This window comes from Urocitellus parryii, chromosome 2 (genome assembly GCF_045843805.1).
Source record: "Urocitellus parryii isolate mUroPar1 chromosome 2, mUroPar1.hap1, whole genome shotgun sequence".
Lineage (NCBI taxonomy): Eukaryota > Metazoa > Chordata > Mammalia > Rodentia > Sciuridae > Urocitellus > Urocitellus parryii.
In genome coordinates, this window is record NC_135532.1 from 158,915,760 (window position 1) to 158,939,937 (window position 24,178).

Below are 24,178 nucleotides of genomic sequence, written 5' to 3' on the forward strand. Positions count from 1 at the left end.
TAGATATACTAATATTTTTGCTTTTTTTTTCTTATAGCAAAATTCCATCAGAGTGTTATACTTTGACTGACTCTAATTTTTCTCCTCCCTTGCATTTTAAAATAACTTAAATCAGATTTTTCCATAACTATTTAATCAAGATCACTATGAATTTTACATTAGTAAATCTAGTGTTCATCCCTCTTGACTCTGGGCAGCATTTAACATTGAAACACTTTCTTCTCTAGGCTTTCAGGGTATCATATTCCCCTGGTTTTCTCTTTCTTTTTAGACACTGCCTCAAGTTTCCTTTGCTGATTTACCATCGAGTGTTTCAGTGTTGAAGTGTCTCTGGGATCAATCTTTAGACCTTTTCTCTTTATCTTTCTGTATTCCTCTGCACTTTGTGATGGCATATTGTCTCCTACCTGTAAATCACCTCTGTTTTACATATCTCTTTTTATATGACAAATTGACCCAACATTTATAAGTTTAAAATAAGAATGTTAGTGTCACTTATTTTCTTTCACAGTTTCTTGGTTGCTGGTTTGCAGTATCTTATACAGTTATAGTCAGATGTCAGCAGATATTAATATCATCTGAGGCTTAACTGGAGCCAGAAGATGTACTTCTAATATGGCTCACTACACAGCTGGAAAGTTGATACTGATGGTCTCCAGAGGCTTCATTTAAACTCTGTGGATCTCTTCAAATAGAAAGTCATGTACCTTAATTACCTCCAGTTTTCAAACAGGGTTATCAGATTCGGTGTGAGAGTGGACTATATAAAGACAAATTCTAGGAGGCTTGAGTTACTTGGGGACACTTCTGAGACTGTCTTTTATAGTTCACCCTCTAGCCCATAATAATTCATAGCCCTTCCTCCAAAAAAATGCACCATTTCCCCAATATCCTTCAAAAATCGCATCCTTTTATGCCTTAGGTGCAGGCTAGAGATCGGGCTTCTGATCATCTTCTTTGGTTTGAAAGTTTGAATCCCCTTGAAATTCATAAGTTGAAATCAACCCTCAAGGTTAAGATATCCGGAAGTTGAGCCTTTGGGACATGACTAGGCGAGGGGCACAGAGTTCTCATGGATGCGGTTTGTTCCCTGTAAAAGAGAAACCCCTCAACCCTTCCATCTGGTGAGGATTTAGAAAGAAGTCATCATTCATGAACCAGAAAGTGGGCCCTCACTAGGCCCTGAGTTTATCAGAGCTTAGATCTTAGAATTCCCTGCCTCCAGAACGGTGGGAGATACATTTCTGTTGTTTATAAGCTACCCAGTTTTGGGAATTTTATTATAGCAGCCCAAACAGATTAAAATGTAATTTAATTCAGTCCAGATGTTACTAGGCTCCTCAGGTTACATTCTTAGGTATATCATCCCACATAAAATTTCTGTTGACTTGAAGACCCATGAAGCTGGAGACAAGTTGTCCACCTGAAGCACATCCAATATATATATATATGCCAGACAGCACAAGAAAACCACCTTAAATCCTCTATTTCTAAAGGGGTGCAACAGAAGGCCCTCAGGAATAATTGCTCTTAAGCAGTTCTGAAACCTTGCCAGACACACCTTGCATCTCCTGATTAAGACTCACCTCTACTATCTGGGGATTTTTGATGCCCAAATCCACCACTTGAGATCTTGATTTCATGTTCCAAACCATTCTTTTAAATAGATAATTAGTATTTTTAGCTGAGTAGTTTTTCAGTCTGTTTTCAGCCCATAGTAATTTCAAAGTCCAAGGTCATCTTTTTATTTTTTATTCTCTCTTCCCCTTTTAACTCAAGCTGACAGTATTTGTACAAAATACAATTCATTAAAAATGCTATGTGGGCCTCTTATGACTTTTATTGGGGTTTGTACAATTAGAAAACTAAAACCACATTGATTAATAAATGTTGTCACAGTAAGGTCTCCTTTACCTTGGGCTTTCGAGATGGCTGCTATACGAAAACACATAAGATTCTCAGTAGTCCCATTATTTAATGGGCAGAGCCTATGTGGTCTGCCTCTAAGATGCTTAGTGGGACATTTTTATGTTGAATATACAACTTTAAATATTTCTGAGGTCTTTTCAAAGGATTTTTCAGTAACAATCTTTCTCTTTAGACAACATATTCCTGACAATGACTTGGATTTTAGCTTTTACTGGAAGCAATTTTCTTATTGTTAGCATTATTTGCTAACTGAAGAAGCATGAATTAGATAAAAAGTTTTATTTTAATATAGAAAGCCCTGGATAATTTATATATTTCCATTATCACTTCAGTTTAATTTTTTCATATTCATTTTACTATAAGCTGCAAGAAGGCAGAGGACAACTTTTAACACTCTGCCTGGACATACCTTTAACTAAACTATTCTATTTATTAAGTATATGTTGTGTTTTCTATTTTAATGCAGGTGACAATGTGGCTAAGCTTTCTGTTACTACATACTGACAATCTCCCTTTTTCTAGCTTCTGATAACATCAATTTAAGTTCTTGCTCACAGTCTTTTGAAAAGCCACTGAGTTTTTCCTAGCATTTTTACCAGGATCCTTAGAATTCTCATGAATTCTGCTTTTGAGATCCTGCCAATAATCTATTATCCAATCTCAGATTGCTATGCTTTAGGTTTTGTTACAGTATCACCTTATTCCTTTCACAAAAGATATGTTTTTACCTTGCTTCTGAAGAATAAATCACCCCAAATTTGCTTAAAACAACAAAAGCAATTGATATTTTATATTTCTGGTGCATTACTTCTGGTATCAAATTTTGTTTTCTTACAACTGGAAACACCCAGGATATATTGTCTTGGAATACAGCCACTATGCTGCAAGAGAATAAAGCCACCAATAATAGCAACAGGTAGACATTCTGGTTGACAATCCCAGCTGAATTTCCAGATAATAGCCTATATCAACTGTTAGCTATGTCAACAAGCCATTATGAATATTTTAGCCCAATCAAGCCTCCAGAAGTTTAGTGTTACCTAAAATCAGTGCATCACAGCTGTGCACCTGAGTCAAGTGTAACTGTGGAATAAAACAGATGAAAATAATGACTTTTTTAAACCACCAAGTCTTGAGCATGACTTTTTCATGACTCACTAAATAAAGAAATGTGGTACCAGAAGTGGGGTGATTATTTAAGAAAGACCTAACTTATGTGGTGCTGGTTCTTATTCTGACTCAAATGAAAGGTTGTAATAGAACTCAGATCTTGTTTGAAAGTTGAAGGAAGTAAAACATTGGAAACAGGAAAGGGAGGAGTTTTTTTTTTCTTTGACATTTGGGAAATTTCTTAGACTTTAGTATTTCTGAAAACAGTTGGTGAAGAAAATGTAAAATACAATTAAGATCACTCCTCTACAAGTCACACTGATTAGATAACGCCTTTCTCCATTTTGAAAAGAGTATGCAGAATACAAGAAGTACATCAGGATTGAAAAATAATGAGTTAGTTCATTGAGCAAAAAATCTGTTATGTTTTCCAGTATGGTAGTTGTGTCAATTGAGTGTTCTTTTGCATCACTTCCAACAAGTCAATCAAATAGTAAAGTAGAATGCCTTTCAGTAACAACATTAAGAAAAAAAAGAGATCCTCATTACCTAATATAAACAAGAAAAAAAGAAAAGGATAGCAAAAAGTTGAGGGTCTATGTATAGTTAACTACAGATACTTCATAGTCTGTAAAAGCTAAGTACAGTGTGAGGTGAGTGGGTTTCTTTAGGGAGCCAGGGAATTGACTTTGAGTGCTGGTACATTAATCCTACTTAGAAACACTTATTGTAAATAATTAAAATCTCTGATTTGGGAAGGCAGTCTATGCTGAAGGAGGTTCCAGGAAGAGAAATTGAATAAAATAATGGTGCCTAAGAGTTTAGCATGAGGATGTATAAATAGATAAATCATTCTGATATTATTTCTCTTGGAAAAACAATGTACCAATCTCCTTACCTTTGACCTCCAGAAAAATGAATGAGCACATGTTCTTCCTCAGATGTTCACTGAATGAGCAAAGTGGTACATAAATGGATACTGAGTTACAGAGAGGTAGAAGCAAGCCAGAATTACATTTGAGCCTCAAGTATAAGTGACGGAAAACACAGTGGCTATAAGATAATATGGAATAAAAAATGGAATGTATTTCCAGTCCATGTCTTTCAACAGGTCTGTCTCAAATCCTTCAAGTAAAAAAATAAAAAAAATAATTCATAAAGCTAGAAGTCAATGTGTACATTTTTCCAGTTAATACATAGGTAAAAACAAGTTAAGGTTTATAAGTATTCTAGACTTTTAAATAGGGAAATGATGAATCATGTTATCCTCAAGTATAGTCTTTCTCCTGAAGCCAAATCAGAAGTGGAACAGATTTGTGTACTGCTTGATGCAGGTGGTCAAAAGGGGAATTGAATTGTAATAATAAGAGAATGTAAGAGATAAGAATTACCCCAGTTGGGTTTGGGTAGCATGTTGCTTTATTCATTCAATGCATTTCTAAACTCTGTCTTTTTCTGTAGGTATGCTTGACAGAATGACCTCTTAATTGCAAGATCTTTAATATCTGAAAAATGAGTTATGAAATTTAGAAGAGTCATTGCTTCTTTGTATGACTTTTCAGGAAAAGACAGTGTGATAGAGTGCTTACTACCAAGCCATTTAGAGAAAGTAACACTAAACTACACAAAAACAGGAACTCTTGTTACCCAACAGGCAATTTTCCCTTAATTTAGGAGCACAAGATGACAAAGGATGTAAAGTACCTTTTAAAGAGATTTTTATGTGATTCTCTGAAACTTGACCCATGATGAATAATTGTTTTCTAAATTTCTAGTTTACATGAAAAGTACCACAGGTTAAAATCTGAGTGTAATATTTAAAATATTTTCTTTTTCTATTTTATTTTTATTTTTGGTACCAGAGATTGAGCCTAGGGGCACATAACCACTGAGCCACATCCCCAATTCCTTTTGCTTTTTATTTTGAGACAGGATCTTCCTCAGTTGCTGAGGCTGGATTTGAACTTGCTGTCCTCCTGCCTCAGCTTCCTAAGTTACTAGTATTGCTATTAGTTTATAATGTTGCCTTAAATTGTATTTAGGCTTACGAATAACAATAAAAGTATTCATGTTAATTATTCTTTTCATTTGATCTTTCGAAGCCATTAAAATAATTAGAAGAGATCCTAAATAATAACATTTACAACTAATAGCATAACTGTGTACTTTCTATTGTTAAGTAAATTCAGATGAATAAATTGAAGACAAGGGTAGTGCTATCTTGCTTTATAATTAAGTTATCTCAGTTTTATAAGGTGAAGTTGGAATTCAAACTCAAGACTGATTTCAAGTTCCCTCTTCTCTAAAAACAAACAAAAAAAAAGTGTTCTACTTTCTCAAGGATAGAAGTCTTCACATAATTCAACGTCATCTAGGATGAAGGTTTTATTCGCAATCAACACAACTGTACAATTGACTCCATGACAGTGCTTGATATCCTCACTCTGCACTGACATTCAGTAGTTAAACATGGAGGTGACCAGTGTCCTCCATTCTACTCAGTCACTGTGGCCACAGGAAGAGACTGTAAATAGGACCTCAGAATAAGCTAAGAGAGTGGAAAGCTTGGGTAATTTCTGAACTCTGTGCTTGGCTAAAGATCATAGTTTCTGATTTTACTAAGTATTTATTCTGTTAATTTGGTTCAGGTCAGATTAAAAAAGTGTTTATTGAATACATGACTACACTAGACTTTCAGTAATGTTACAAGTGTTTTTGACCTTTCGGTTTTAAGTAATTTTGTTCTTTCAATATCTATCATTCAAAACATCAACGATCTGAAGGTATTTGTGAAGTTATGACTTTTCTAATACTTAAGCAAAATTATACCTTATTTTTAACTGATTGTAATATTTCAGAGAATATTTACTTTAATGTATTTCTTTTTAAACTTTTCATTATAAAATCAAATCTATTGTGTGACTTAAATAATTCAAATAATGTAGTGGGTTAAATAAAATACCAAATCTAGTTGACTACCCTCTCCAAAGTTAAGTTAGTCAGTTTCAATATCTAAAGGAAACCATTATTAACTGTTTATTTTTCTCTTAATTTTGAACAGTGTATCCGCTTCATATATGACATAGTGGCTAATGAATGTCTACTATCGAAAATAAGAAACTGTACACATTTAGCTTTTATTTTAATCATCTTTCATTACTGTTTTTTTTTTGAGAGAGAGAGAGGAGAATTTTTTAATATTTAGTTTTTTTTTTTTTTTTTAGTTCTCGGCAGACACAACATCTTTGTTTGTATGTGGTGCTGAGGATCGAACCTTGGCCGCACGCATGCCAGGCAAGTGCGCTACCACTTGAGCCACATCCCCAGCCCCTTCATTACTGTTTTATGTTTTCAAAATTGATAATGTCCACTTTGCTTTTAAAATATTAAATATTCCATGCTATGTCTAAACTGATATTTCAAATAAACAAATGCTAATGGGTATCATTTATCATAGCATTTTCTAAATATTTTTTACTGAAAATTCAAGAATGTGAAAGGACCTTATAGAGAGGAAAATATGACCTGTGGCATTAGAAATCTGTGTGTCAAAAAAGACCCTTTCCAAGTGTTAATGTTAAATGGACTCCTTTTTATTTTCCTCTCAAGCTTCCTGAAATACTTTTGGGTTGTATATGGTGCATGGATGATAAATTTTCTGAATTATGTCATAAAAAAACTAACAATCTAAAACTTATTTTGGATGTTTCTTGTATTTTCTTAGTCCAATGGGGGTTGAGAGTATAATATTCCAAATACTTTTCACCCAATATTTGAAGACATTCTTTCATCTCTTATTTCCCATGAGAAAAATTGGACAGCATATGACTCTTACTTATTTGGTTAAAAATATTTGGTGAACGTCCCTTCTGCATAGATGGATTTTATTTCTCTCAGAGTTTTCAGAATTTTCTCCTCATCCATCAAACTCAAAATGCTGTGACCAGGTGTTGGTTTTAATTCTTTGACCTCCTCCCAAATCCTTCAAGTTATTTCAGTCTGAAACTTATTAAATGAGGGGACTGACCTGTTGTTTTCTGATAAGTCCTTCTCTCCAGAAGGACAAACATTTTTAAATTTTATTCTCCAGAAACGTTTTTAGAAAGATATTTTACTTTCCTAGATTTTCTGGATCCTTCATTCTTTTTTCTCTTAACTTCTATGTGTCAGTTTTTACTTCAATAGCTCACATCCATCTTTAAAATCACAAAGTTGATTTTCAGCCATTTTGCTTTTTCATTTTATTTTATTTATTTTACAGTGCTGGGGATCAAACTCAAGGCCTCATGCATGTGAGGCCATGTTCCTGTTTCTTTCACTCACTCTGTATTGGTCAAGTCATGGTAATTGCCTTGTTTTCTGATTATTTTCTTGTCACTTATGAAAATAACTTAGACATTCTGAGTAATTAAAATCTTCTGTTCCCCAATTTTTCTACTGGGATTTCTTATTTTATACATTCCTTTTCATGTTGTTGATGCTGTTTAAGTATCATAGAACTCTTTATATAAAGAATTCCAGGGCTGGGGATGTGGCTCAAGCGGTAACGCGCTTGCCTGGCATGCGTGCATCCCGGGTTCGATCCTCAGCACCACATACAAACAAAGATGTTGTGTCCGCCGAAAAAACTAAAAAATAAATATTAAAATTCTCTCTCTCTCTCTCTCTCTCTCAAAAAGAATTTCCATATATACATATAAAATTACATATGCCTGGAAAAAAATATATATATATAAAATGTATATATGCCTGGGAAAAAAACACTATGATGTTTAGTATGAGTAGGTATTTTCTCTGACTAGGTTCTTACTTCAGATCTTTCCTTTAATAAAAGGTGAGGAAAATTTTCAGGGGTGTGCAAAGGCAGGTGGGCTTCTATTAGGTATGTGGAAGAAAAAAATTTTGATGACATTATTCATTACTGTAATGTAGGAGAAAAATTACCTAAAATAGTTATCCATTGGAGGTCCAGTTGGGAATATGGGATGGCCTGAATCTTAGGTAATTCCTGTTCAGCAGTCATTTTCTAGTGACAACCACTCAACTATTAAGTCCTTGTTTCTCTTCCCTGAACTTTTTCCCAATGTGCATTTTGAATGAAACTTTGATAATTAACCTTACTCAAAAAAAGAAAGGATATTTGACTTGTTGTCCATATATGATCTTCTCCTTTGATAGATATCCTGCTATTAATAAAAATGTTATTTGGTGTGCTAAATGAAGTTCCTATTAAATATCTCACCAAAGGAAACAGTGAAGAACAAAAATGTAATGGAAATTATAGAGAAGTGATTGTGTCCTAGGGAAAGAAGAGAAATATCATTTTGCAGTAGAACATTCCAGAGCTCATTGGAAAGCATTAAGGGAAACTAAAGAAACTTAAAAACTACATGAAATATAAATGAGGCAGACTAATGGTTCTTGGATAGATAGAGTGAGGAAAGTTCTTTTGGCAAATGAAAAAACATGCTTAAAAATTTTGTTTTGCTCTTTGAGCATCTCTTGTATTAACTATTATAAAAATAAATAAGACATGGTGATGTTTGTCCTTCAAAATAAAAGACTAAAGAGAAATCCTGATAAAGTCTCTTGAAATATACTCTACAGCCATCTGGTATACTTGTTTGAAGGCCTGAGTTAGAACTATTAATATCATGTTCATTTAGTGTCAGGATGTCAAAGCTTGCTTCCATATAAGAGGACCATCACTTCTTTTCCATTTTATTCTTTTTTTAAAAAAACAAATCATATACTTTCCCAGCTTGTATTAGTTTCTGATTAGGCAAGTTGATTTTCATGGTACCAGCAACAACAATACCAGGATTTTAATACATACAGTGGGATTAATATACAATGTAGTATACAATTTCTAAATTAACTCAAATTTTAAAATTTCAATTACATTGTTTTAATTTTTTTCAATTGTGCTCAGTTACAAAAATAACAGTCGACCTATTTACCAGGTCAGAAATTATTTTGTCATTAGAAAAACCAACTGGCATATTCTGAGAATTCATGGTTATAATAATAAATAGAAAGTACAGCCCAAAATAAAAATGTCAACATGATTGAGCTGAATTGAATTAACTTTATCTTCAAAGGTCCAATAGGTTGTTTTGATGTTATGTAGCTCCAGATGCCCAAATGAATAGATTTTTATTACTTTAAGGTCAATGATTTTTCTATAGACATGGAGTTGGAGGAAAATAAAGAAAACTGCTGTTCTATCTTGATTTGTTTTGTGTGTGTGTATGTGTGTGCATGTGTGCACACACCTGCATGCATGCATTTGTATTTGTGTATACAAGAGCTAGTGTTTTCAGGAAATGTTTCAGGAAGAGATCTATTTACGCTCTCTATCTACCCTTGCTTGGTTGGTCCACTTTATCACTGTTACTTTATCTCGTGCAATGAATGCTGGCACACAAGGATGAAAAATTTATTAGTCAATAGAAGACTTTGATCTCTGGCAAGCCTTATTACTACTATGCTGATCAATTGAACAAATCTGCCATGCAACAAAAACATGGCTATAATTTTTGCTTTTGCTTTTTCTTGTTCTTTAGCCAAAGAAGGTGGAATTGTTCCAACTTAAGCTCAAGAGAAGAGATATTTTATGGTGTCTACTGTATTATAATTACTATAAAAATATAGAAAGTGTCAATAAAAGTAAAAATAAGGAAATTTTATGGTATTTCCTTGGATAATGTCAATTGCAGTTGGAAAGGGTGATTTTTGCTTAAGCAGGTTCTCAAAATGCAATAGCAGAAACTGAAGTCACTCGAAGGAGTTAAATGAAAAGGGAACTTTTCCACATTATCTATCTATTTATCTATCTATCTATCTATCTATTTTGTACCAGGGATTGAACCCAAGGGCATTTAACCACTGAGTTACTTTCTCAGACCTTATTTATTTATTCATATTTTGAGACAGGACCTCTCTAAGTTGCTGAGGCTGGCTTTGAAGTTGGGATCCTCCTGCCTTAGCCTCCAAAGCCACTAGGATTATAGGTATGCTCCATCCCCTCAGATTATTTTATTATTTTAAATAATTCTGATGTTCTTATTACATAATAGGATTTTTAAATCATTTTATTAATTCATTAAACTGTTAGTTTGATTGTTCCTGTAGCTTGGGTATGCATCACAACAAGCTCTAGTGTAGTTTATAATGTATATAGTACAGAAGCTCAAATAAACCAGTCTGCCTGATGTTTCACAAGGTCTGATAATCTCTGCATGGCACTATTACCTCTCTCTTGTATCCAATAAAAGTTTATGTAAATTTACAGTAAATATTAATGCAATTGGAAATTTGTTTTATTTGTCTTATATAAATTGGTTCCCTGCTTTTGAATGCCACCATTTCCCTTTTGCATTGGTATATTAAAAATATATCATGATTTAAATTAATTTCAAATTTGAAATGCAACAGACCATAAACTACATAAGAATTTGGGAAATTTGGATGATTTTGCATAGATTACTGCAAACTTGAATAAAAAAAGGCACACTACCATCACTTGTGTCATTCTCCTGTGTGTAAGTTTACCTGTATAAGTCCAATCCACACATAAAGCCTACTCTTGAATTTTTAAAGATTCTTTTTAATACAAGTGACAATAAACATGATTGGAGGGTCTAACACATAAATATAAATGCATCTCAGACTAATTAATGATAATTACAAATGACTGTTTTATGCATTTTGAACCAGTATATAAGAAATATATGTCATATCTATACATGTAAATGGATATATCCATGTATTGGACATATATAAATTTTATCTGGCTCGTTTCAGTATGGGAACATGGGGTCTGCTGACATTCCCTTTGTATCATAGGGAAATATATTCATGACAGAACATCTGGCATGAAAATTACTTTTCAAGCCATACTGGAGTGAAAACTTTTTCATAAACTCTATTCATATGTAGCTACCAGTGTTCTAAATTCAGTTGCACTTGAATCTTACTACCTTTTAGGAGATTCGTTCAGTTGCCCTGAAGTATACACATCATTAATGCAGTCATTTTAATAAAACTTTTCAGAGCCCAAGTGTTATAGAGCAGAAAGACAAACAAGCTTTCACTAAATGCCTAATTTTCAAGGTAATTTACCTTCTCAATGTGCATAGCTACCTAAGGTTATAAGAAAAGCATTTATATGGAGACAAAGCAATATTTCTAGTATGACATATATGACAGCAACAATGTTGGCTCTGAAACAAAAGAGATGTTTGGAAAGCATATTGTACGTATTGAATATACAATCACATATATTGTGATAAATTTCTTTAAACGTATTTTCAAACCCAGAGAATGAACTAACTTGATGCCATGATTCTTTTTAACAGAGCCCAGCATGTGTCAGTGCTATTATCTTAAAACTATAAAAAAAATAAAATAAATTCATTTGCTTTTTGCACAGAGTATAGAACATGACCCCTACCTTGAATATCTGTATAAGGAATAAAAAAAAAACACAATGCACTTGTCAAAAGTAATTTAAAATGTCGAGTTTGAGAAGGGTTATTCAATAAAATACTATTTTTTTCTTTCTTTTAACTGATACTGCTTTGAGAATCTCTAAATCTCTACATAAGAAAAATTAGAATCTCAGAACAGAAAAAAAAAAGGAATGCCCTTTGCAACCCAAAGGGAAGAGTTTTAAAAAAATGTAAGTCAAGAGATCTTAGGAAATTATAGGTATGGTCTCTAAAGCACTGTGTAGAAGTCTTTGTTTTACAAGTCAGAAAAATACTGACAGTGTAGAACCAGAAATAATTTAGAATGTTATTATTACAGAAATAATTTAGAATGTTATTATTACAGAAAAACTTTCATTAAAAAATAATTTAGATCTCCTGCTTTGCCCAAAGAATGTGAGTAGGTACAGTCATAGCCTTAAAGGGAAAAGACTGACCTCAAAGAATAATTGTTTCGAATGATATATTAAAATAAAACACATTATATGGGCTAAAGGCCATGCATTTATTCTCTTGGTATATTTACAAACTAAAATTATGTCTAATGTTATATAATTACTTTATTTGCTTTGGAGGAAAAGACAAAACAACAATTAGCTGCTAGTAAATGTATTCTGTGTTCCAGAAACTTCTATGAGAAAACTGATGCTTCTCATTTTTTTAGTTCCTTGTTTACAGATGAAACACACATGGTCAGGAAACTTGTCCCTCTGGTTTCATCTCCCTATTCAGGGGCAGAATGTCAGTATAAACCCAGGTCATTCTGACTTGAAATTTGATGCTTCTCCTCTGTACCAAGATGATATCCTACATTCTCAAGCAGTATTATTTTTTTTTATATTATCTGGGTTGATTTTCATGAGAACTGTGTAAAACTTATTGAACATAAATGGATATTCTCATTTTAAAGACAAGGAAATAAATATCACAGTAGATGAACTGTGGTTCTAATTTGTGACAGAAATAATTTTTTTAAATCTAAGTTTCCAATATCAGAGTGGTGTGTTCTCTCTATCATATTATACTTCTAAAGGCCCAAAAAGGAAGACAAGCTGCTTTCATAGAGAGAATGCAGACTCGGGATCTAGGTTGTATACGCTTCAGTATTTGTGTATTGGCAGGACTATTTGGACAATCCTGACCCCCATGCCATTTACTTAAGGGCTTCTTGCACATTATATTAATGGCAGACCCTGATTAGATGGTCTCTGGATGTCTGCTGAGCCCTGTGCCAAGACCATCCAACTTTTGGCCTCCAACTTTCCCTAGACAGGGTTAAAAAAAAAAAAAAAAAAAAACTTAAGGAAACTATTTAGGTGCTGGGAAATCAGTTTGGGAATGAGGGGAGGATTATATTTGAGGATAGCAAACTATCACTCAATTACATTATAATCCAAATTCTCTTTACCTATTTCAAGATTCAGAGAAGGCAGGGGAACTATGTTAAACAAACAATAAAGTAACATAACTAGAAGTACCACAAAAATTGGAAAGCATAATATACTGTTTTTTTTGTGTCTTAATAATAAAGATTGACTCAGATGGAAGTCATTTCCTTACACTCCAGCATTGTAACCTACAAAGCAAGACCAGGACACGGGGATCTGTGGATGGATAATGGCCAAAGTGGGAACAGTACTGGCCTGTGAGAGCCCTGAGAAGATCAGCTCAGCAAAACTTTCTTATTTTACATTTTAGTTTTTGAGTTTTCTGGGTTATAAATATGACATCTGCAAATATTATTGTGGATATTTCTTAATTATAATGATAAACAAGTGACACTAATATTCAATGAGTGTTTAACCAATGTCAGAAGCAGAAACTATATGTTTTTATGTATTATATCATTTAATAGTCATACAACATTTGTGTATTAGATATCATTATTATATTTCTTTTAAAATGGAGGCATAAGTTAAGCATAATAGAGAGTTCTCATAGTCCCATTTACTTGGGTGAGGCAGGAGGATCGTTTAAGCCTGAAAATTTGAGACCAGCTTGGGAAACATCTCAAAAACTAAAATATAAAAAAATGGAGACATGTAATGTTTTTAATTTGGAATGACCTCAGAGGTTCATGTGTTGAAGGCGTGGTCTCCAACACACTCAAGGTTCAGAGGTGGGGCTTTTAGGAAGGGATTGGATTGAGGGCTCTGACCTCAACAGTGGATTCTGGTACCTAACTGAAGGAGTGGGTCCTTGGTGGCATTCCCTTGGGGACTGTACCTTGTCCTTGACCCCTTCCTGTCTCTCTCTTTCTTCCTCTGTTTCCATCTACCATGAGCTGACAGCTCTCCTTTGCTACTCCCTTTCACCATGAGCTTCTGTATTTTAGCCCAAAGAAATGGAGCCAATTAACTAGGGACTGACATTTCTGAAACTGTGAACCAAAATAAATCACTCTTCTGAGTTGTTCATGTCAGGTCTAGTGGTAATAACAAAGAAAATCTGAACAACACAAGACATAAAGGGGATATATAATTAATTTAAAACCCAGCAGCCATTAAATTGTATGCCCGGTCTTTTTTCTCTAAAAATAAAGCTGTTCTACAACATTTTGGAAAAAATAAAATAAAATAAATAGACAATATCTATGGAGGCCACATGTTTAACCTTTAGGTAATACTTTCCCCCTAGTAAGATCCCGTATCAGAGTGTGATTTTTTTTTATTTTTTTATTTTTATTTTTTTAGTATATAACAGGCTACTAGAAGAAACAGAAGATTTCAAAGAATAAAGAGACAAATATTCAAATACGGAAAGATTAGTCTTAGTTTAAACTTCTAAATAATAGCTTTATTTAACAAAACAGAGTGTGATTTTGAGAAATGATGGAAATAGCAAATACTTTATTTTAAAACCATGTTTAATTTCAAACATTTTGTTATTGCAAGTGAAACAAAAAAAAATTTTAAAAATATTTTAATTGCCTAGACCAAAACCAAAATCTCTACTTTAGATGCGTAGTTGAATTCTATTTTAAAATCTGGTATCTTCCACATGTTTTTCCAAATTCAATTTTAATTATGGTCACCATTAAATAGTTAATGTCATTCATTCTTTCATTTTATATTTAATCATTTATGAAGTATCTACTAGGATCCTTAACTCTGTTTTTAAGTCTTTTTGTGTGTGTGTGTGTTGCTATAACAAAATACCTGAAGCTGGATACTTCATAAAGAAATAAAGTTTGTTTAGCTCATAATTCTGGCATCTCTCTGTCTCCGGTGAGAGCCTCATGGCAGATAGCATCACAATGGCAGAAGTACCTATAAGAATGATAAGAGTTGTGTATGACACATACTGAAGAAGGTTTCAGGTGTCAGGCTCACTTATCATAGTAAGTTCTTTTGGGAATTAATTCATTTCCACAAACTTTGGCCTTTTCCCACAAGTCAACATTCATCCATTCATGAGAGTAGAGCCACTATCTCCCAATTATCTTTCAGTAAGCTACACCTATTAAAGGTCCCATTGCCACAGCACTGCCACACGGGGGTCCCCGCTGTCAGCCCATGACCCTCTGGAGAACACACCTAAGCTGGTACCCAAAATACAGCAATAAACTCTGCCTTCAAAGAATTAACAGTCAAGTTTGATGTGCTATGAACAAGGGGAGGAAAATTCTGGGAGAGCAAAAGAAACCAGGCTTTCCTCTGCTAAGGACTGGGAAGTTTCTGCAGAGAAGGCAGCACCTGGTGTAAGGAGGCTGGTCTTTTGTAAGTCTTGGAAGGAACAGTATTCCAGGAGGGAAAAATGATTATGAGATTTGTCCTCAGGGTAGTCATAAAAAGAATATCATTTGATCAGAACACCATTAAAAAAAACTCAACGTTTGCTGAAAGCCAGGAGGTGTCTATATTTTTAGACTTTCAATGTTCCTTCTTGACCTGTTCTTTAACCACACTTCAGAGAACATGCTATACTGTCCTTTTTGCCCCCTCTTTATTTCTAGGCCATAGCTTGCAAAAGACTTTTGTTGCTCACATTGATGTATCATATCAGAAATCATCTGTCTTCCAGAACTGATGTTATTGGTAAATGTATTCTATGAACACGTGGGCTTAAGATATATGAGTGCTCCACGTGGTTATATCTCTCAGCGTGAAAAAGCATGCTTTATCATTAAAATGAAGTTCCCAGTTACACAAATGTTTCTTATTTCATTACTCCTTACACTGTGGTCAAAGTAACCTGGGTAAAGAATTTTCTATCACGTTGTAAATTCTTTATACTTTCCCTTTGCTGCACACACACATTTCTCCTTAATTTCTACCAGTCTCTGAGGTTCTTGTGACATTTGAAGCTTAGCATCTTCCTCTATTTTCTCTGCATTGTATTAATTTTCAATTTCCCAAGGTGAATCACATTTTAAAGTCCTTTTTAGATTCTCTGTTAGAGGCTTCCTGTCTTTTATAGTTTGTCTCACTTTCTATTTTGTATCATTTTCAAGCTTATTTCATTTATCTAAGAATTGTGGTTAAGAAAATTCAATTCCTACAGGTAAAGCCAGTCTCATTCCCACACAATTCAAGAGATTCTCGAAAGTCAAGATTTGGTGGCCAGTACCTGGGATGTTGAGATAAAAGATAGGTAAGAGCAGTAGCTTCTCTGTACCAGTTTTCCGTGTCTAAGTTAAATCTAACACGAAAGCAGAAAGGATTTCTCTGTGGAGGTGGTCATAAATCTCCAACTCTTATTTTCAGAGAACACCTTTTTTACGCCTAATGAATGATTCCTTAGAAATCTGTCAGAGCTGCCTTCTACTCACATCCCATGAAAGAAGATCCCTTTTATCATTCAATCAGATAATATGGTCCTTTTGAATATTTCCTTAAGTATGTTTTTAAAAACACCTTTCTGAGAAATATTAACTGTATACTATGAGAAAGTCACAAGTATTTAAATAGAGACAGTACCATTCAATCCCTTTGAATATTCTCTATAGATATTAAAGAACGAGGAAAAAATCTTGACTGAAGATTTTTGTTTAAGCTAAGGATTTCTAAAATGCATTTGATTAAGGAAACTTTGTGATGTGGTACAATTGCCACCCCGTTGTTGGAAAGTGTGCGGAAAGCAGGATCCACATGAATCTCCTGTTCCCTCTTGGAAGCAGTGCACAGGGTCCCAATATCATTCATTTGTTATAGGTGGAGAGCAGGGAGGGTTAGGCACTCATAGACAAAGAAAACTAAGGAGGAGCTGATATTCCATATCCATTTTGTGTTGGTACTTCAAAGCCCATGCCTTGGCCCAGCCTTGACAGTAGCTGTGGCCCTGGCTGACTCTCTTGCACCCAGACAACATCACCTTCCAGGCTCTTGCTTGCCTTCCCTACTTCTTTACCTCAGAACTCTTTTTTGAAATGCCTGCTAGGTTGCTCAGTCCAACCACAGAAGACTGAAAGTGCTGGGATGGAGGGTTTTGAAGGATGTTAACCACAAGTGGCACTCTCCAGTCAGTCAGGGGAAAGATGAATGTTCCAGAGTCTACCCTTTTACCCAATGGTTCTCAGGTGCATTCTACAAGTTTCCTTAAAGGGTCCCCAGGGGGATTAAGTTGATTTGTCCACCGTGGTAACCAACTAATTAACTCACATTTCATCGTGTTTCTTCCTATTGCTTTCTCATTTTCGCTCTGATTCCTGAGATCATCTCCCTGATAAGCTGAATTATCTCAGTCTTGTTTTAGGCAAAACTAAATTAAGACCATCTTTTTTCCTAAGTGGCAAAAATAGAAAAGGGTTACATTGCCATCTGGAAGGCTATTCCTGGTTCCTTAGACACATATCTTGTCCATATAATGTTTTGGACTGATTATTTTCTATGTGCCAGAAGAGAGATATAAACTAATGGTCTCTTAGCCTTACCAATTAGGCCCAAATCTTTATTTTTAAAAATATATATTTTTTTAGTTGTAGATATACATATACCTTTATTTTACTTATTTTGATGTGTGCTGAGGATAAAATGCAAAGTCTCACATGTGCTAGGCAAGCACTCTACCACTGAGCCACAATCCCAGATCCCCAATCTTAATCATAGTTTTTGCTTTGATCTCAAAAGATATCTCCACCTTATAAAACAAGAATAACTATTCCATTTTTATTTTTTAAAGCAGTTTTGGTAAATGCTATATGATGTTTAGAAAGTTTTCTATCCTCACAACAAATCTGTATAAATGTTATTCTACACATAAAAACAAATCCTGAAAACTAGAGAAGTTAGGTCATTTGTAGAAGACTACACTCTCATAATCAACCGAGTGAGAATTGGAACTCATATCTTTGTGGCTGTGTGGTCCAACCTCCAGAACATGGTGCTGCATTACTTCAACTGTACATCTAACTCTTATTTACCCATTATGGTTGTGCAACCTTCTATCTGTATATTCAACTAGAGATAACTTCATCTGTAAAATGGGATTATGATCTACTTTCTTTGTAGTGTAGTTGGGAGTAATAAATGAGTTCATGTGGTGAACATGAGATACACCCGATAGTATGTATAAAAATAGCTATAATTATTATTATTAATATTCCTATTATTACCAGAATTACATAGGGTTCATCCTTTTTTTTGACCCTCTGCTACTTCTAATAGGTGAGGATAGAGTGATAGCACATGGGAAACTACATGGGGATTATTTTAGTAGCTAAGGGCAGAAGTGCTATCTATGAGTCCTGACCATTCCATTGGCCAATATTATTTTACCAAACTGGGTTAGGAAATTGGGAAATATAATCTGACTATATGCCCAGGAGACAAGGAAGTAAAGTAAATTGAATAAGAATATCTTGGGGTTGGAGATGTGGCTCAAGTGGTAACACTATCGCCTGGCATGTGCAGGGCACTGGGTTGGATCCTTAGCACTACATAAAAATAAAAAAAATAAAATAAATAAAGATGTTGTGTCCACCAAAAACGGAAAAATAAATATTAAAAAAATAAATATTAAAAAATTCTCACTCTCTTTAAAAAAAAGAATATCTCATGTTATCCTCATTATTAATGTAATGTAAATTTAACTAATTCAAAGAAGTGCTCCACCCCCAAGCTCTATCCAGAATCCCACCGGGTCTCACCACAGCTTCATCATCAACTTTTTAGTTCTAGCCTGATGTGTGTACTCCCAGTGTGGCTTTCCTCCTCCACTGTTGCTACTGGTTGTTATTTAATAATTATTTGGTGGAGGTGGGGATAGAACTCTGGGCCTCCTGCATGACAGGCAAGCACTGTGACCCTGAGATGCCCCACCAGCCTGTCACGGCTGCCATTCCAAAACAGCATCTTCCAGTCAGAAAACTACCTCAGTTTCATCATGGCCAAATCATGCTTCCTCTGCCTTATGCAGAATCCTCTAGTGATGTCCACCATACTTTACATAAACGAACAATGCCACATTATCTGTTCCTGTCCATATCTTTACGTCATTTCCCATGGCCATTCGAATCTCAGTGGTCCTGCTACTCTGACCCTCCACGCCGCTTCCTGTCTTAGCACTGCTGTTTTTTTCTTCTTGAAATGTTCTTACTTCATATCTTTGATCCCCATCTCATTTAATTGATCTTTTCAAAAAGGTCCTTTTAATCATTTTACTTTATGCCTTTCTGATTCTCTAAACCCTTTATTAGCTTATTTTCTTTATAGCACGTGTAGGCTGCCTAAAATTATATCGCATATTTACTTTTTAGTTCAAATTGGGATTTCTTCATTAGATTATAACATTATGAGGGCAATATATTTTCATTTCTATATGTTTTCCTATTTTTAGTAGAAGAAAGCAACTTTATTATTATGTCATCAGGTTTTTTTTCTTTATTGGAATAATACTAACAAAACTTATAGTAAACAATGTAAAGTCTGGATATATATATATATATATATATATATATGCTGTGAAATGATTATCACAATCAAAGTAATTAACATACATATTACCTCATGGTTATAGTTTCTTTTTATGATAAAAACATTTTACATTTACTTTCTTAATTTTCAAGTATACTATATATTATTAGTAACATATTATGAAGCAGGTTTCCAAAACGCATTCAGCCATAAAGAATCTCTGTGCCCTGTACTCAACATTTCCTAGTTTCCCTCCCACACTTCTCATCTCTAGCAACCATCAGTCTACTCCCTGCTTCTATGATTTTGACATTTGGGGGTTCTACATATAAATAACATGCAGTATCTGTCTTTCTGTGTTGGCTTGTCTTCTAGGTTCATCCATGCCAATGACAGGTTTTCTTCATTTTTTATTTTCATTATTTTTAATTATTAAAAGTACAAACATATTAAGTTTTACAGCTGAATGAATTCCAACATGGCATTCTCTTAAGTGCATATGTGTGCTTTGATCACATCCACACTCCCTTCTCTTACTTAACACCATGTCTTCTAGTTCCATCCATTTCCCTGCAAATGACAGGATTTCATTCTTTTTACTTTTGGCTGAACAATACTCCATCAAGTATAAATACTATATATTTTTTTACCTGTTCATCAGTTGGCAGGCACCTAGGCTGATTTCATATCTTGGTGATTGTGAATAGCGCCACAATTAACATGGGTATGTATCTCATCTTCTTCAGATATATACCCAGGAGTGTGATAGTTAGATCATAGCATAGCTTTATTTTATGTTTTTTTTTTTGAGGAACTCTATACTATGTCTGCCATAGTCTCCCTAAATAGGATGAGATGAAATCTCAATGTATTTTTGATTTGCATTTCCTTGATAGTTCAAGATATTAAGCATGTTTCACACATTTACTTATAATTTGCACTTCTTTTTTGCTCATTTAATTGAATGATTATTTTCTTATTTTTAAGTGTTTTTTTTTTGCATTATATTATATTCTGGATATTCATTCCCTGTCAGATGAATAGCCAGCAAAGATTCTCTCCCATTCTGTAGGATGTCTCTTCACTCTGTTGATTGTTCCCTTTGTTGTGTGGAATCTTTTTAATACGATATTATCTCATTTGTCAATTCTCATTTTTGTCTCTTATGCCATTGGATTCCTATTCAAGAAATTATTGTCTAAGCCCATATCTTAAGGAGTTTCTCTTATGTTTTCTTCTAATAGTTTCAAAGTTTCAGTTCTTACATTAGGTCTTTGATCCATTTGGGGTTGATTTTTGTACAGGGTAAGAGATAGGGGTCTAGCTTCAATTTTCTATATGTGAATATGCAGAGTGTCGCATGTGGCCCTTGCCTGTCCAGTCAAGGCAATAATGGGTTCACAGGGACCCTGAGATGAGATTATGCAGGATTTTATGATCCACAGAGCAGAAGGTCTCAGACGATGATAGGACCCTTCTTAAAATGGTGCATGGCTATAACTCTCTGTTGGCTGAGAGATGCACTGAAATTGGGAAGGTTGGGATGCAGACTCCAGGTCACTCATTTAGACTTACTGCCTACAGGGTACAGGATACAGCACTGGGTCATGCTGTGATCTTTAATATTTGTCCCAGGAGAGGGAGGAGTCTCTTTTCCCCGAGTCAAGGAGCCAAGTGCCAGGTGCTGGGGTATTCTATATCTCTTGCTTTTTAAATTCTGTCTGGTCTTTGGATTTCTTTAGATTTCTTTTGCTTTGTTGTCAATTTTCAGTGGTGAACCATGGCCACTCACCTCCTCAAACAGTTTCTTACCTGTTGCTTTGTTTCTACCCCAGGGATGAACAAAATAGGGGTGGATGCCTCTATTGCACAGTATTCTCCAGGGTCTCCTTCTTTTTAAATGTTGAATTATATTTCACTGTGTACATCCCTCCCACACACACATTTTCTTTACCCATTCATTAATCAACAAACACATTGATGCCATGTCTTGGCATTTGTGAAAAATGCTGCAATTAATATAGAAGTGCAGATATTTCTTTGTTATATTAATTCCATTTTCTTTGTATATACACTCAGTGATGGAGTTGCTAGATCATACGGTAGTAATTCTATCTTGAATTTTTTTAAGAACTTTGTATTATTTTCCATAATAGCTGCACCAATTTAGATTCTCATCAGAGTGCAACAGGGTTCTCTTTCCTCCACATTCTTGCCAAAACTTATTATCTTTTAACTTTTTGATAATAGCCACCACTGTAGCAAGTATGAATTATCGTCTCATTGTGTTTTTAATTTGTATTTCCAAAATGATGTGTGATACTGAGATTTTTTTTTTCAAATATCCCTTGACCATTTATACGTCCTCTATTAAGAAATATCTGTTTCTCAAACCCATTTTTAAATTAGGGCTTTTGTCTCATGGTTGTTATAGTTTGTTTGAGTTCCTTGTGCATTTTGGACATTAACCTCTTATCAGACATTTGGCATGCAAATATTTTCTCCCCTTTAGTGTCTTAACTTTGTTGCTTACTTCTTTTGCTGTGCAGAAAGAAGCCTTTTAGTTTGAAGCAATGCCATTAATCTGTTTGCTTCTGTGGCCTGTGCTTTGAGGTTATGTCCAAAAAATCATCATCAACATGAATGTCAACAAGCTTTCTCCATATGTTATCAGTTTAGTTTTTATAGTTTTACAGTTTCAAGTTTTAAAAATATTTTAATGAATTGAGTTTATTTTGGGATACGGTGTGAGAAAAGTGTCCATTTTTATTCTCCTGCAGTTTTCCTAGCACCATTTATTAAAGAGACTGTCCCTTTCCCATTGTGTGATTTTAGCACTTTTATCAAAGATCAATTGATCTAAGTGAGCAGATTTGTTCTGGGCTGTCAATTTTGTACATTGGTTGAAATATGAAATGTTTATCTCCATGTCAGTACTATGTTGCTTCGATTACTATAGCTTTGTAGTATGTTTTTGAAATCAGTGTATTGCCTTAGCTTTGTTATTTTAAAATTTATTTATTTATTCTAATTTTTTATACAGGACAGCAGAATGCATTTCAATTAATAGTACATGTATAGATCACAATTTTTCATGTCTCTGGTTGTAAGTAGAATCACACCATTCGTGTCTTCATACCTGTACTTAGAGTAATGATGTCCATCTCATTCCACTGTCTTTCTTACCATGCCTCTGCCCTTCCCCTCCTTCCCCTTTGCCCTAGCTAAACTTCCTCCATTCCTCCCATGCCTCCCTATCCCTATTATGGATCAGCATCCATATATCAGAGAAAACATTTGGCATTTGGTTTTTGGGGATTGACTTCCTTTACTTAGCATTATATCCTCCAACTCCATCCATTTACCTGCAAATGCTATGATGTTATTCTCTTTTAATGCTGAGTAGTATTCCATTGTGCATATATATATATATATATATATATATATATATATATATATATATCACATTTTCTTTATTCATTCCTCTAGTGAAGGACATCTGGGTTGGTTTCACAATTTAGCTATTGTGAATTGTGCTGCTATAAACATTGATGTGGCTATGTCCCTGTAGTATGCTGCTTTTAAGTCCTTTGGGTATAGACTAAGGAGTGGGATAGCTGGATCAAATGGTGGTTCCATTCCCAGTTTTCCAAGGAATCTCTATACTGCTTTCCATATTGGCTGCACCAATTTGCAGTCCCACCAGCAATTTATAAGTGTGCCTTTTGTCCCCACATCCCCATCAACACTTATTGTCATTTGTATTTTTAATAACTGCCATTCTGACTGGTGTGAGATGAAATCGTAGCATAGTTTTGATATGCATTTCTCTAATTTCTAGAGATGTTGAATATTTTTTCATATATTTGTTGATTGATAGTAAATCCTCTTCTAACATGTGTCTGTTTGGTTTCTTGGCCCATTTATTGATTGGGTTATTTGGTTTTTTGATGTTAAGATTTTTGAGTTCTTTATATATCCTAAAGATTAGTGCTCTATCTGATGTGCATGTGGTAAAAATTTGCTCTTTCTTTAGGCTCTCTATTCACCTCACTGATTGTTCCGTTTGCTGAAAGGAATTTTTTAAGTTTGCATCCATCCCATTTATTAATTCTTGATGTTATTTCTTATGCTTTAGGAGTCTTGTTAAGGAAGCTGGGGCCTAATCTGACATTATGAAGATTTGGCCCTACATTTTCTTCTATTAGTTCTCTGGTTTAATTCTGAGGTTCTTGGTCCACTTTGAGTTGAGTTTTGTGCATAGTGAGAGACATGAGGTTAATTTCATGCTGTTTCATATGGATTTCCAGTTTTCCTAGCACCATTTGTTGAAGAGGCTATTTTTCTCCAATATATGTTTTTGGTGCCTTTGTTTAATATGGGATAACTGTATTTACGTGGGTTTATCTCTGTGTCCTCTTTTCTGTACCATTGGTCTACAAGTCTATTTTGGTGCCAATACCATGCTGTTTTTCTTACTATTGCTCTGTAGTATAGTTTAAGGTCTGGTGTAGTCATGCCACTTGCTTCACCCTTCTGGATAAGGATTTCTTTAACTATTCTGGGTCTCTTGTTTTTCCAGATAAACTTTATGACTGCTTTTTCTCATTCTATGAGGAATGTCATCAAAATTTTGATTGGAATTGCATTAAATCTGTGTAGTGCTTTTGGTAGTATGGTCATTTTGACAATATTAATTCTGCCTACCCAAGAACAAGGGAGATCTTTCCATCTTTTAAGGTCTTCTTTAATTTCTTTTTTTAGAGCTCTGTAGTTTTCATTGTAGAGGTCTTT